This window comes from Chlorocebus sabaeus, chromosome 1, assembly GCF_047675955.1.
Source record: "Chlorocebus sabaeus isolate Y175 chromosome 1, mChlSab1.0.hap1, whole genome shotgun sequence".
Lineage (NCBI taxonomy): Eukaryota > Metazoa > Chordata > Mammalia > Primates > Cercopithecidae > Chlorocebus > Chlorocebus sabaeus.
Genome location: NC_132904.1, coordinates 16,396,036 through 16,412,382, shown reverse-complemented (window position 1 = coordinate 16,412,382; position 16,347 = coordinate 16,396,036).

Here is a 16,347-nt window from a genome sequence, read left to right as displayed (position 1 = left end):
CTCCTATGTTTCTCTCAATGTGAGATGAGCTGGAAAAATTACATTGAAAATTTTTTTTTAATCCTTCAAACTACCTGTATTCCTGAGACACTCATACTTCAAAAATACTAATCATATACGTATCCATGAGGGCAATTGTGTGATCTACTACTGGAAATGGTATAATAAGCCATAACACTTAGTTCATTTTTGTTAAGAATCAAATTTTGTGAAATAATAAGATGAGCACTTAAATCCTGAGCAACTTAGGAGATCTTGGGAAAAGGTCTGTGACTTTTTGAGTCTAAACCTCAATTTTAAAATGAGGTAAAATTATACCTTCTCTATAATGTCTTTGAGTGTATCTAATGAATTAATGTATGTGAACAGTTCAGTAAATTGTCAGGTAGGCAGTAAATGTTTGAAGATACTTGTTTTAATAAGTAGGACAGAATCAGAACCACAAATAAAACCAAGATACTCCAAAAGCACAAGAAAACCAAAACCATTACTACCAGTTTCAACCTCTATCTAGGTGAATCTGGAAAATTTATTAAATCTTTCTGGCGTACATTATGCTGTCTTTAATGAAAATGATTACATATTCCTCAAAATTCATTTCGTCATGTATCTCCCACCACCCATGTATATGCACACAGACACATATATGACTCATCATTCTACATTCTGCATCTCATTATCATGTTTTCTCACTGTTTATTCCTTTTTTTTTTTTTGCCACTGAATCTGTTTTCTGATTGATTTGTCTCTCTACGTCTTCTAAAAGCATATTTCAATATAAAGGATTACACCTTTATTTTTAAATTTTGTATCACTTTAGAACATTGGAAGACATTGATTTTGTAGTACATTAAGAGCTTCTGGCTAGGCGAGGTGTAATCCTAGCACTTTGGGAGGCAAGGCAGGCAGATCACAAGGTCAGGAGATCGAGACCATCCTGGCTAACACAGTGAAACCTCATCTCTACTAAAAAATACAAAAAATTAGCCAGGCTTGGTGGCGGGCGCCTGTAGTCCCAGCTTCTTGGGAGGCTGAGGCAGGAGAATGGCGTGAACCCAGGAGGTGGAGCTTGCAGTGAGCAGAGGTCGCGCTACTGCACTCCAGCCTGGGCGACAGAGCGAGACTCCGTCTGGGAGAAAAAAGAACTACTTGCTACCAAAAAGACACATGCACACATATGTTCATGAAACTCTATATACAATCGCAAAGACGTAGAATCAACCTAAGTGTCCATCAATGGTAGACTGAATAAAGGAAATGTGAGACATATGAAAGATAGATGGAGCTGGAGGCCATTATCCTTGGCAAACTAACACGGGGACAAAAAACCAAATACAACCTGTTCTCACTTATAAGTGGGAGCTAAATGGTGAGAACACAGGGACACATAGAGGGAAACAACAGACCCTGGGACCTTCTTAAAGGTGGAGTGTGGGAGGAGGGAGAGGATCAGAAAAATTATCTATTGGGTACTGGGCTTAGTACCTGGGTGACAAAATAATTTCTACAACGAATCACTGTGACACAAGTTTACCTATATAACAAGCCTGCACATATACCCATAAACCTAAAAATTAAATGAAAAAAAGAATGAAAAAAAAGTATACCTGAAAATAAGAAATCCTATTGACTCATTTCATGTTTTTTCTAAATCAATATTGAAAAATATATTATTTGTTATTAATGATGAAATTCAGTTTCTTCTCAAATTACAAACTGAGAAACTATTATATATGTATTAGGTATGTGTATGTAAAACACAACCTGTAGTGCTAGTCAGAATTCTCAAAGAAGTTGTTTATTGCTTCCAATTTTTCATAATCCTTTGCTCTTTCAAATCCAGCTTTCCACTGATCACTGAGGCCAATTCTTTCCCGGTTAACCACTGTCTCACTATTGATATATACAATGGAAAATTGTCCATTCTTAGCTGAATTTCTTCTGAAATTTGGAAATGTTGTACAGCGTCTCACTTCTTGTCTTGTGTGACGCCACCATATTTTCTTCGTTTTTCTCCTACCTCACTAATTGCAGATTTGGCATCCTCTGTTCAGCTGTTAGTTTTTCCCATTCCTTATTTTTGTAGACTGTGTTATCATACCCACAACTTCAATTATCAGTGATTTGTACATTTATTTCTCTCTCTTACCACTTCCTGTAGCTTCGGCGCTCTCTATCGAAATACCTAGTATTGAGTTTAAGTTACATGGCTCAAAAGCAACTAAAATTCTACATTTCCAAGGTCAAGTTCCCAATATCTTGACCTCAGATTTGGTCGTTGTCCTGTGTGCTTTATCCCTATTGTCTATCCTACTAGGCAAGGCATATACTAGTATTCATCCTTCTCTTCTTTGTCTTCCTTACTTCGCCAATTTTATATCTAATTTTTTACCTCTTAGATGTTCACCTTATTCATGCTTTTCCTTCCCTCTCCATTGCCATCCTCCAATCCCAAGTAATCTCATCTTTTCTAAAATGCCTAAAATATCATTCTAATTAGTCTCTAATAAATTTATTGAAACACAAACCGCATTGGATAATCATATTGATTTAAAAAATTTTAATGCCTTCCAAATATTGTTAGAATAAAGATGAAATTTTATGCAATTGTATTCAGGCTTCTGCATGAGCTAAGACTTTCCTCTCCAGCTCTACCTTGCTCTCCCTCAAATTCACTTTCATTCTAGTCACAGTAGCTTTTCTCATTTCTTCTGATGGTTGCAAGTTTCTTGCTGCTTTGAGATTCAGAATATTGTTTTCTTTCTCCTTAAATGTCCCTACTCCCACCCCTTTTGCCAATCCTTTGGTATTCAAATTAAGCATCATTTACCAGGGAAACTTTTGCTGAAAAGTGAACTATTTTGGGTTTCCCCTCCAGTTCGCTCAGAATCATGCATCTCTTCTTGGAAGGAATAATCACAGGTCATAATTATATGCTCCTTTGCGGCCATTTATTTTAAGTCTCTCTCAGTAAATTATAAGATCTGCGAGGTCAGGGACCATGTCCAATTTGCTCACCACTATATTCCTGCATCCTAGCATAGGTCTTACTATAAAAAATGAAAATAAATATTTTAAAATTGACTTACTCAATTTTAAAGGTAGTTTTTTCTGTACAGTATAATCACACACAAACACAACTGAAATCAGATGAGACAAAAAGTGTATTTTAAACCTTTTAATTTCTTAAGGTAGGTCTTACAACTAATTATTTGCATCATTCTCTATCTGGACTTCTAAGATCATCTAATTTAACATGGTCATTTAAACAGATGCGGAAACTCGAGCTCTCACAATTCTCTTAATGTCATCTATGAGTAAAGAATAGGACACCACAGTCTTTCATAGTAATATTCAATCTAATAATAGTATTCACTGTAAATAAGACTATAAACTCATTTATAGTCATTCATATTGCGCCAAGCACTATTCTAAGAGGTCCATATATTAGAATATTTAGTCCTGGCAACCCTATAAGTAGTATTACTATCCCTATTTACAGAGGTGGAAACTGAAGTCTAGGAAGGCCAGGCAGTTTGCTCAAGGCCACACAGCAGCGAACTGGGACTTTGACTAACTCCAGAAACATAACTACTAATTGACACTTTTCTTTCTTGCTCTTCTCTAAGCATGAAGATACTGATTCCCATGGACTACGTCTCTAAGGAATACTTGATGGCTGGATTCAATAGGTTGCAGCCAATTGGAACCTGTAACAGGAGATCAGATGGGATGAGGAGAGAGAGGCCAGGATACATTAGCCCTGCTCTCTCTCTGCTCTTGGACTATGGCTGTCACAGTTCTAAAGGGATGCCTGGCAGTAGAGGCATCCCTGTCCTCACTTCCTTTCAGGCAACCTCTCACTCACACCCTAGCTATCACTGAGCTCCAGATTCCCATTGAGTCCCTTCAGCCACTGAGGTGCTAATAAAATTTCATGGTTAGGTTGTAGGTACTCAGTATCCCATGTTTGTTTACATCTCTTTATTTTAATTACTGGAGGTTGTTTCTTCACAGGAATCTGATCAATAATTCTCTAATTTCCTTGTAATTTAACATTTTTCTTGATAATTAAATGCTTTGGGAATTTTGTTTAGAAATATCACCTCTATGTATTTAGGTGCAGGTGGGTGCATTCTAAGACCTTTGAGAAAAATGAAGCACTTAAGTCAAGACTTGATAAAAATGGACAGAATGGGTTTTCTTGGAAATGAAGTAATACTTCACAAAGTTCCTTGATCTCTACTATCTGCTTAAAATATTAACTCTTCATATTTTATTCACATAATCAAAAATACATATTTGAAGTGAAATATGCACGGGTGTATTGAAGAATAAAGCATCCTCTGACAACTGTCAGCTGGGTCTGATTTGACACCAAATAATTCCACGGAACATCAACATGAGAAAAATTTACTGGGTAACTGTGATTAAACAAGACAAAATCAGGATAACTCAGCAATAATGTTTGAAAATAGACTAACTCAGGAAAACTGTCCAAACCAACAATGGCCTAGCATCCTTCTCACCTGGCTAATATGAGGAACTGCTCCTTTGTTTTTTAACCAACTATAGCCTTAGCCCTTTTGCATTTAACATACACAACCATAGAATTGCTGCCACATTCCTTTTTTTTTTTTTTTGTAGATTTTTTTATTTTTTTAAATTATTATAATACTTTAAATTCTAGGGTACATGTGCATAACGTGTAGGTTTGTTACATATGTATACTTGTGCCATGTTGGTGTGCTGCACCCATCAACTCGTCAGCACCCATCAACTCGTCATTTACATCAGGTATAACTCCCAATGCAATCCCTCCCCCCTCCCCTCTCCCCATGATAGGCCCCGGTGTGTGATGTTCCCCTTCCCGAGTCCAAGTGATCTCATTGTTCAATTCCCACCTATGAGTGAGAACATGCAGTGTTTGGTTTTCTGTTCTTGGCGATAGTTTGCTGAGAATGATGGTTTCCAGCTGCATCCATGTCCCTACAAAGGACACAAACTTATCCTTTTTTATGGCTGCATAGTATTCCACGATGTATAGGTGCCACATTTGCTTAATCCAGTCTGTCACTGATGGACATTTGGGTTGGTTCCAAGTCTTTGCTATTGTGAATAGTGCTGCAATAAACATACGTGTGCATGTGTCTTTATAGCAGCATGATTTATAATCTTTTGGGTATATACCCAATAATGGGATGGCTGCGTCATGTGGTACTTCTAGTTCTAGATCCTTGAGGAATTGCCATACTGTTTTCCATAATGGTTGAACTAGTTTAAGCTGCTGCATTCTAACAACACTCAACACAGAGAGAAACCATGCTTTCTTGAACACTCCCCTAAATAACCCAATACAGGTCCAAATCCTATTGCAAGCTCTTCCATAAACCCTCTTTTGAGATGCTCCTGTTTTACATGGTATATTGTTTCCCTTTTTGAAACAAGCAAGAGTAACACAACTTTGACTACACGTTTGTTCCTGGTGGCCTTTGCCTGGAGAACACAAATATGCAAAATGTCGTAAAACCTGAGATTAATTTAAAAACAACATTGGAGGGTTAGCTGATGAGGTGAAGGGTATAGATGGAACACCTATGACTCTGAACCAAGACATTAAAATTGGGTAATTGTTACAGGGAGATTTCTATAAAAATTCTTCTATGTTTGTTTGAAAATGTACACAAAGAAGTTTTTAAAAGTTTTTTTATATAATAAGTAGTTTATATAACAAAAACATAAAAAGATTAAAATGTTTAAAATAGTTGTATTAGTTTGGGGTTTGGAACATTAGTACATCTCTGTTAAAAGTATTATAGAGGCTGACAAATCAACACGAAGGAAAAATAAGACAGATTTTTTTAAAGAAAAAATAAAAATATGTTTTACAAGTTATGTGATCAGTAAAATCTAAGGAAATCAAGAAATCAGAATGTTGAAATTTTAATAAAAATGAAACCCTTGTGTATTGCAAATAAAAATTGTAAAAATACAGTGGGAAAAAACACTTAGAGTGGGATCTATTAGGTAAAATGCCTGTTGAATTAAACATCAAAAGTATTCAAATAAAAAAGGCCCTAAAGAAATAAAATGCTTTGGCTTGAAAATTTAATTAAAATGATAATATTTTATTATTATAAAGGTTTTTTTTTTTGAATGCCTTTCAAACTGGTCCACTTTTTTCTTAAAGAAAAGAATAACAGAGTCACCATAATAGACACTGGAAGTAAAGAAAAAGATGACTCAGTCAGAATTCCTGTCTTTAGATGGCTCCTAGTATAATAAGGGAGACATATATGGAGAGAATTATAATACAATATGAAAATATAACAGTGATACAAGTCACCGATAAAATTTGTACACTGAGAAATGGTTACTTTTTTTTTCTATTGGAGATCAGGTAAGGAGAAGAGTCAGTGTATATGGTAAAAGATCTTCCAAGAAATTAACTTCTGAGCTTGTACTGGAAGGATGAGAAAACGTTGGGCTTTAAAACATATTTCAGTAACACAGCAAGTGCAAAGACAAGAAATGCAGCCATGGCCAATGAAGGAGAGGAAGTTTTGTGGCAGTCAAGGAGGAAAATGTCAGGGAAAGAAGTTGCAAAGAAAGGACTATGGAGACATAGAGCCTCACAAGTCATACTCCTGAGGGTAGTCTAAGTTCCATAGCAGAGAGAAGCTTATATAAATGCTATATATTAAGTTGGTGCAAACATAATTGTGGTCTTTGCATTGTTGAAATTTGATACTGGAATACATTCTTAAATATATGTGATTATGTTATACATCATTTTAATGTGCATTTCTTGCTTTTTTTGGGCTAATGACAATACTTGCTGTTTATTTTATATTTACTTTAAGCTATGGAAATGATGTTAGACAAAAAACAAATTCGAGTAATTTTCTTATTCAAGTCCAAAATGGGTCATAAAGCAGCAGAGACAACTCACAACATCAACAACACATTTGGCCCAGGAACTGCTAACGAATGTACAGTGCAGTAGTGGTTCAAAAACTTTTGCAAAGGAGAGAAGAGCCTTGAAGATGAGGAGTATAGTGGCCGGCCACTGGAAGTTGACAATGACCAGTTGAGACCAATCATGGATGCTTGTCCTCTTACAACCTCATGAGAAGTTGCCAAAGAACTCAGCGTCCACCATTCTACGGTCCTTCAGCATTTGAAGCAAATTGGAAGGTGAAAAAGCTCAATAAGTGAGTGCCTCATTAGCTGAGTGAAAATTTAAAAAAAAAAAAAATCATCATTTTGAAGTGTCATCTTCCCATTCCACACAACGAACCAATCGGATTGTGATGTGTGATTAAAAGTGGATTTTATATGACAACCGGTGACAACCAGCTCACTGGTTGGACCGAGAAGCTCTACAGCACTTCTCAAAGCCAAACTTGCACACACAAAAAAGTCATGGTCACTGTTCGGTGGTCTGCTGCCGGTCTGATCCACTGCAGCTTTCTGAATCCTGGCAAAACTAGAGATTGAGCTGAGAACTGTGTGCAGTGAATCAATGAGATGCACCGAAAACTACAACACCTGCAGCCGGCATTGGTCAACAGAAAGCGCCCAACTCTTGTCCATGACAATGCTTGACTGCACATCACATAACCAACGCTTCAAAAGTTGAACGAATTGGGTTATGAAACTTTGCCTCATCGGCAATATTCACCTGACCTCTCGCCAATCGAATACCACTTCAAGAATCTCGACAACTTTTTGCAGGGAAAACGCTTCCACAACCAGCAGGATGCAGAAAATACTTTCCCTCCCTCCCTCCCTCCCTTCCTTCCTTCCTCTCTCTCTCTTTCTTCTTTCTTTGAAACGGAGTCTCGCTCTGTTGCGCAGGCTGGAGTGCAGTGGCCCGAACTCGGCTCACTGCAAGCTCCAAGCTCCGCCTCCGGGATTTATGCCAGTCTCCTGTCTCAGCCTCCCTAGTAACTGGGACTACAGGCGCCTGCCACAATGCCCGGCTAATTTTTGTATTTTTGGTAGAGATGGGGTTTCACCGTGTTAGCCAGAATGGTCTCCATCTCCTGACCTCGTCGCCTCCACCTCCCAAAGTGCTGGGATTACAGGCGTGAGCCACCGCGCCGGCCACAGAAAATGCCTTCTAACAGTTCGTCAAATCCCAAAGCATGGATTTTTACATTACAGGAATAAGCAAATTTATGCCTCATTGGCAAAAATGTGTTGATTGTAATTGTTCCTATTTTGATTTTAAAAGATTTGAGTCCAGTTATGATTTAAAATCCACAATGCAAAACTGCAGTTACTTTTGCACCATCCAGATATATAAGACTGATATAATCAGAAGTAGAGTTTTCAAAAAGTCCTTCAGTGGAGTAGGGGGTTAACACAATGAAATACCATGTAGTAACTTTAAAAGAGGCTAATATATAGAAAAATTAAAAAACAGAATAAAATTCAAAATTAAAAAGCACACATTACAGGCTGTGCGTATGAAGCTTAAAAAAATGTGAAAATTTTGATATTTATGTATTTAGTTTACTATTCCCTGGACTGTGTTACTGGGATTCATAGTTAGAAGTCTGATAGTTTTGGCTGAGGAATTTAATAATATATGCATAAGTGTGTGCATGTATTAAAGAAAAAAACAATATCTAATGACACTTGTTAAAGAACAGTAAGAAGGAAATTATTCAGGACCCTGGCATAGATACAGGGATGACTGCAGCGGGGTCTTGCAGCAGGGGAGACAGAGTGAACTCAGCTCTGAATAGAACATGAGCAAGAAGAAATGTGTAGCCAGGGGGCAGAGTGGGGGTCAGTGAGTGGAAAATGACTAAGAGAAAACATAATTGTTAAAGAAGTTTCCGGCTAAACCAACCTTACAGGATTCTTGCAGAAGACAGGCTAGGGTGATCAGACGTCACATAAGGGTTGGTGGAAGATAACGAACCTGATCAGATAATTGAAAACGATCAGGTATCATGGGTGAGGGATTCTTGCTAAACTGACTTAGTGGGGTTATTTGCTAAAATTGAATTTTACAAGCAAGTGCATAAGTGGGCTTAGGAGCAGGCTTAGGAGCCACACAAAGGTTTGATCGTACAAAGAATTTTTGTCATGCGTGTAGGGAGGCATGTATCCATATATCTGTCTCTTATCTATATTTCTAATACAATGTTTATCCTATTATTACAAATAACAAGAGAATGGCAAATTTGTTACAGTTTACTGAGACACAATCATAATGCATGCTTGAGTATCTTAGAATAAATTTTGAAGACATAGAAAGGGAGAAAATAAGCACATAGTAGTCAAAAATATCTAATCTATATTCACATCTGGATTCTAGCTAACACATCAGCTGTAGCTTGAAGCAAAGTATTTAAATTATCTGAGCCTCTTATCCAAAATGTGGGCTCATTTTACCTGTATCTCAGTGTTTTTATGAAGATTGATACAATATATACAAATATTTTAGCACCTTGTGTAGGACACAATAAGCATTGACTAAGTGTTAAACACTGTCTTTATCATTGGTGTTACCATTTTATTCACAATCCATATAATATCATTAATTTCTAGTTTGTTAAATACTTTAATATTCACTACAAGTGTACATTTTAAAATACCCGTCTTCTGTAAGTAGTATTTTTATTTCTTAATTGAGGCTCTGAGTTTATATCATTCCCAAGAGCGCATGAGTAAATAGAAGAGCGTGGATGCAAACCTAGGTCTGGCTCCAAATTCTCTTTTCCAATACCCTGTCTCCCGAAGGAAAATGCTTCAAGGTAGAGGAAATGGCCATCCCTGAGGAAGCAGAAAATTGTCTCAACACTTTCAAACTAAACTACATATTCATTAATCTTAATGAAAAAGTTGAAACTTTGTGTTTATTGAGATTGGTTTCAGTTAATATTTCTCCGTGAAAAAGTTGAGAAACCAATCACTTTAATAAGGCCCTTGGAAACTGATTAGTAAGTAAATCAACTTTTTATAGCAATTATGGTAAGGAGTTGTGTTTGCAATGAAGAATTTTGTAATGAGACCCAGAGAGACAGTTTCATCATCAATGCTTAAGCGAACTCTGACTTCCTTTCTCTTTACCTAATGATCAGTAATTATTTAATGAAAATCAACAGAGGAAGAATGGCAGTTATATAAAATAGCATTTTTCTTAATTTTTCCAGATACTCTGAATTTTTGAAGCCTGGTTAGAAATAGAATTGCTAAACTAACTCCTTTCACACTGGTGCTCTTAAATTCTTTGATGAGATAGCGTATATTAATCTGTATAAAATAATTTGGGAATATAATCACCAATTAATATTTTTTACATTCAATGGCGAACTATAACTTTTATCACAATAAAAATTTGTGACATGTTCTGTGGTAAGAATGCCCTATTAGAATGCATTAAAGGAAACTAAAGGCAGTTTCATTCTTTCTTGAACAAAAAAATCAAAGATGGACAATCAGTTAAAGGCCTACTCACATGTAGATAGGATGTAAATATCAAATGTGGAGACATTCATGCTAATAATATAGAATATGCCACATCTGCACAGTGTGGATGGGGTTGATGGTTTATGAGCTTCATCAGTTGGGCAGATCATTGGTTACTGCATGTTTTGAGAGTATAGAGTAAAAACTGAACTAAGGTAAAATGCTTATGACTATGGTCTAATTATTTTCCAGAACTATACCAGGCCACAAATATCTTTTTGCATAACAAATATTGTATTAAAACATACCAAAATAAATCACTCTAGTTAAATCTACTAAAATAAACTTTCTTGAAGGAAAATCTTAATTTTACAGTTTGAAACATTAGGGCCATACTTGTTTCTGTGTGTGTTTGCTTACAAATGAAGGTATATGCAGAGCATTAGTCATGCACAGTGCTATACACTTTGTAATTAAATAAGAAAGACTCTAGGTACATTAGAAAATAAGTTCCAAAAATTGAGAAAAGAAAAAAAAAAGGCTCAGATAAGTTTCAAATTAGAAATAAAAGAAAACATTAATATGGAAACCTGTATAACAAATGATTAAAAGATTCCTGTGATTGATGTGGGGGAGGTGGTGAGAAAACTATATTCTCTGTTTCAAACTTACACAACTTGTGTGAGCACCTAGTCTTCCTTCTACTGACCTTAATTTATTCACATGTAAATAAGGAGCAGAAAAAATATATTATTAATATTAAAACCTGAAATCGAGGGTTATATAATTTGTGAAAAGTTATTAGAACAGTGCCAATATATTAGCCAAGAACACTGCCTATATATTAGCAATGGTCCACACTAGCAAACATGATTATATTTTCAATAATGCTTATGTATTAGCAGCAGAAAGGATATTGTCAGAGGGAAAAGATGGGCATTAACAATACCATTGACAGGATTTTTCTAGACCACTTTGACATCCAGGGACCTCCACAGCCAGCAATGCCCCCAAATGTGGGCCTGCTTCATCCCTTGGCCTGCTGCTGGAGGTACCCCACCAACTTGACCCACTTGTGCTATAGCGTGTACCTGTGTTCACTGGTTCCCAAGCTCTTGTCCCATGTCCAGGAAGAATGAGTATATGCTGGCAAGTGAAGAGTGAGGATGAGTGAAGAATTTTATTGAGCGGCAGAATGGCTCTCACCAGAGAGGGGACATGGGTGTCAGAGGGTGGTCCTCCACCCCTGAGTTGGGTGGTTTCTCTCAGTGTGGCTGGATCCAAGGCTTTTACGGGCTCAGAATAGGGGAGAGTGTGCTGATTGGTTTGTCAATATACAGCAAAGTTAAAACAAAGGCACAATTCAAAGTTGGGCATGACAGTGTAAGAAAACAATTAGGGAAGGGTAGGTGTATGTAAAATAGGTGATGAGTGGAGATGAATCAGAGAAAAGCATGCCAAATGGGAAGACAGGTTCTTAATCTGGTTCATGGATTTGACTTGTAGCTTGGCTTTCAGGCTTTAAACTGTCTTTGGCTTGGAGGTGGCCTTTCACTGAGAACCCTTCCCTGTCTGCTTAGGCGTTGGTCTGCCTCCTGCTGTTATCATTATCTGATAGAATTAAATGGTAAAAAAAAAAAAATTAACTTTTAAGACACTATATGTATATGCTTGGTATTTTTAAATGTAAAGATTGTTCTAATTACTAATGCGTTTTCATTGTTGAACTTAGTGGTGTGATTCAAAAAATTAATGAGATGAAAGAAATGCATTATTCTCCTAATACATTTTTTTAGAAAGTGTTTGATAAAAATCTCATCATAAATAAAGCTCAAAGGAGAACAGAAATAAGAAAAACATTAACAAAATAATAAAGATGATCTGTCACAAATTAATAGTCACTAACATATTTAATGCAGAAAAAGTAGAAACATCTTAATGAAAATCTCAGGAAATAGATTCCTTTTACTTCCATTAATTTTCTTTTAAAATTATAGCCTAAGAATTTTTGTGAGGGTGGTAGGCAGTAGGAAAAGGAGACGAGAAAGAAAGAAGCCACCCGCAATAAAGAAAGAAACCAAAAGCAATAAAGATAAGAAGACAAATAAAATAAATAATTGTTAGCAAAAAGGAGACAGGTATTCTATTATTCTGGATAATATACAAAAGCCAATACAATGTATATAAATTAACAAAGCTGTTTTAACGGGACCGGTTGCAAAAATATGTGTATATATACACATACATATGCACATATGTATACAAATATACATGTAACAGTTTAATCACGCATCACTGTCAATAAAAAAATAGTTCTGACTATATTAAGGAGAAAATGAGCAGAATATTGTTATAATAAAAAATGATACGACTAATACAAAGACACATTAAAAAGTTTACTGTGGGACAGATAATAAAGAAACATAGCACATTTCATGAAGGAACATACCTAATATCATAAATATTTCAATTCTACCTTCTAGTTAATTTATAAATATGATACTATTATAAAATATGGGTTTGCTTTTAGAAAATAACATTCTAAAATTGTGTGTGTATATACATATACAAATATACATATATGTGGGGGATGTATATACACATTTAGAAAAATATAATGGATATTGACTGTAATTTTTTGAAAAAAACAATATTAGGTGAGAAAATACAATGCCACTTAGTGTGTCATTTTCAATCTATAATAATCTTAAAACTGTGATAGAAGAGTAGGGAAAGAGCTCTGTTAATGGCACAATACAGAAATCAGAGAAGCAAACCAGGTTTGTAGGAGTATTTCAAGTAAGTTTACTATTGCTTTGTGAACTCCTACTCATAATCATACCGCAACAGAATGATACTGACCTCCATTTTAGACCAGACTCTTCTGTTACAAGTTCTCATAGTATAACAAATTTTTTTCATAATTGATTATAGTTTGGGAAAATTTATTTCACTGCGCGTTAATAACCCTTCCCCATCAAAATATGTGGCATGGGTTGTCTCTGTATTTACTTGCTGTTGTGTCTCAAGCATATAATATAGTGTTTGACACACAGTAGGTACTCGCTGTTTTAAATAAACAGGAAAAGATGTATTAAACCCCAAATGAGGCTGTGATCATCAACCAGTTTTGTGGAGAATAAATAGTTAAAATGTGGAATCCTTGATTTATTCCCCATAGTAAAATAAATTATTCATTAGTGAGTAATTTATAGTTATTATAAAAATAATTATGAACTAATTAAAGAGTTAATCAACTTTTAAAAGACATAAAATGCTCCAGATTAACACTGATACAATGTTAGGATGGAGAAACTCCAGCATAACTGAGAGAAAGAAAAAGAGGAAGGGAGGGAGGGAGGGAGGGAAGAGAGAAGAAAGGAAAGAAGGGAAAGAAAGAAGAGTTAAAAGAGGGGAGAGAACAAAGAGCTTAATAGGTATATTTGCATTCATTTAAGCTTCTCTATTTTGAAACTCAACAACAAAAAAATTATGCGCAGGTAACAGTGGGGAGAAGTCTTCAGTAAATGAAAATACATTCAGATATTTAAAAACAACATAGGATTATAAATCAGTGAGTAAATCTGAAAAACAATGTGAAAATACATAGAAGTCAAAATCTCAAATGGAAAAAAGTGAATAAATAACAAACATGAAAATATCAATTATATTAATGATCAAATATATACACATAAAAGAGAAAAGACCATTTTAAAGTAATCAGCTTGGGAAAGTGAGAAATTTATAATGCTTAATAATAGTGCAGGAAGAAAATGGGCATTCTTATAGCAGTTCTGTGAATGAAGTTGTCAAAAGCTTTTGAAGAGATTCCTTTATTTTATCAATTTTATAATGAGTCCATAGTTTGTATCAGGTGCTACGGAAAACATTGAAAAGGAGAACAAAATGCTTGCAGACACAGTAAATATCAAAATGAGGCCAGGTACGGTGGCACACGCCTATAATTCCAGCACTTTGGGAGGCCAAAGAGGGCAGATACCTGAAGTCAGGAGTTCGAGACCAGCCTGGCCAACATGGTGAACCCCTGTCTCTACTAAAAATACAAAAAATAGCTGAGTGTGGTGGTTCACACCTGTAAATCCAGCTACTCAGGAGGCTGAAGTAGGAGAATGACCTGAACCTGGGAGGCAGAGGTTGCAGTGAGCCAAGATCGCACCACTGCACTCCAGCCTGGGAGACAGACCGAGACTCCATCTAAAACAATAAAATAAAATAAAAATAAAAAAGACATCAAATAAGCTAACAATGTAAAAATATTACATAGAGATAAATGTTATGAGAAAAAAGGTATATGGGAAGGAATACAGTGGTAGTACTATCATAATGAATGCTTATAGATTCTAGATCTTCACATAGTTTAACCCAGTCCTCAAAACAGCACTTGAGGCATTGACTGTTACTGTTACTCTTTTAAAGATGATGAAAACAAGACACAGAGATGTTGTGTGACCAAGTTCTTATAGAAGGTAATGGCAGAGCCAGATAGAAGGTAATGGCAGAGCCAGATTTACAGCCAGATAGTCCACCTCCAGGGCTCTCATACTTTGCCACCATGGAAGTGTCAGGAAGTGAGAGAAAGCATAGCAGTATCTGAGAAAGACCTATTATTCCAGAGAGGGGAAGCAAGTACAAAATACTCAGGGCTGAAGAGTGGCCTCTGGAGTGTTTGAGGTCAGAGTGGATAGAAGAATGGTGATTTCAAGGTAGCACTAAGAGATCAAGAATCAGAAAGTTAACAGGGGCCAGATCATGCCAGACTTTACAGACTCTCATAAGGACTTTGAATTTTATGGGTGAAACAGGGCAACCACTGCAGAATTCTGTGCAGAGGCATGAGATCATCTAATTTACTGTTAAAAGGATTATTATGGCTACTGTGTTAAAAAAAATTCTACTGTAGGGGGAAAGGATAGAAACTACAAACCTACTTGGAAAAATATTTGTATTAGAAAAAATGGCAAACAAGAACACAGAACAGTGCAGTTGGTAAAATGTACTTGAATGCTGGAGGCAGAATTCCTACCAGAGTGAATGTGAGATATGAGCAAGAGGAGTCAAGACTTACTCCAAGGATTTTGCCTGATGCAACATGAAGTTTCCATGCACTGAGATAGGAAAAGTTAGAAAGAAGCAGATTTGAGGTGGATTACCAAGAATTCAGATAGGATGATAAATTTGAGATGCTTAGTATGCTTCCAAGTGAAAGTGTCAAATAGGATGTTGAATACAGGAGTGTAGAATTCAGAGGAGTGTGTTGAGGTGAGGAGATAATTCGGAAATTTTATACACACACACACACACAGTCCTCACTTAACTTCAATGATAGGTTCTTCGAAATTGTGACTTGAAGCAAAACAATGTATAATGAGGCCAATTTTACCGTATATTTATTAATTGATGTAAACAAGAGTTAAGCTCCTGTGTCATATTTCTGGTAACAAACATCACCAAATTTCTTTCTTCTTTTTCAAATTCATGTGAATTTGAGGATTGGCTTTTTCATTGCTGCAAAAAAATGAAAAGCAATGGATTTAGATAGAGATTGCATTGAATCTGTAGATCATTTTTTTGTTGCCATCTTAATAACACCGTCTTCCAATCCATGAACACGAGAGGACTTTCCATTTATTTAGGCCTTTATTATAATCTTTCAGCAACATTTTATAATTTTCGTTTCACAAATTTTTGATTTTCTTGGTTAAACATATTCGTAGGCATTTTATTCTTTTGGATACCATTATAAATTGATTTTTTTAACTTTCATTTTAGGTTCAGGTGTGCATGTGAAGGTTTGTTACATAGGTGAACTCATGTCACGGGGGTTTGTTGTACAGATTATTTTATCTGTACCAGATATTAAGTCCAGTATCCAGTAGTTAACTTTCCTGTTCCTCTCCT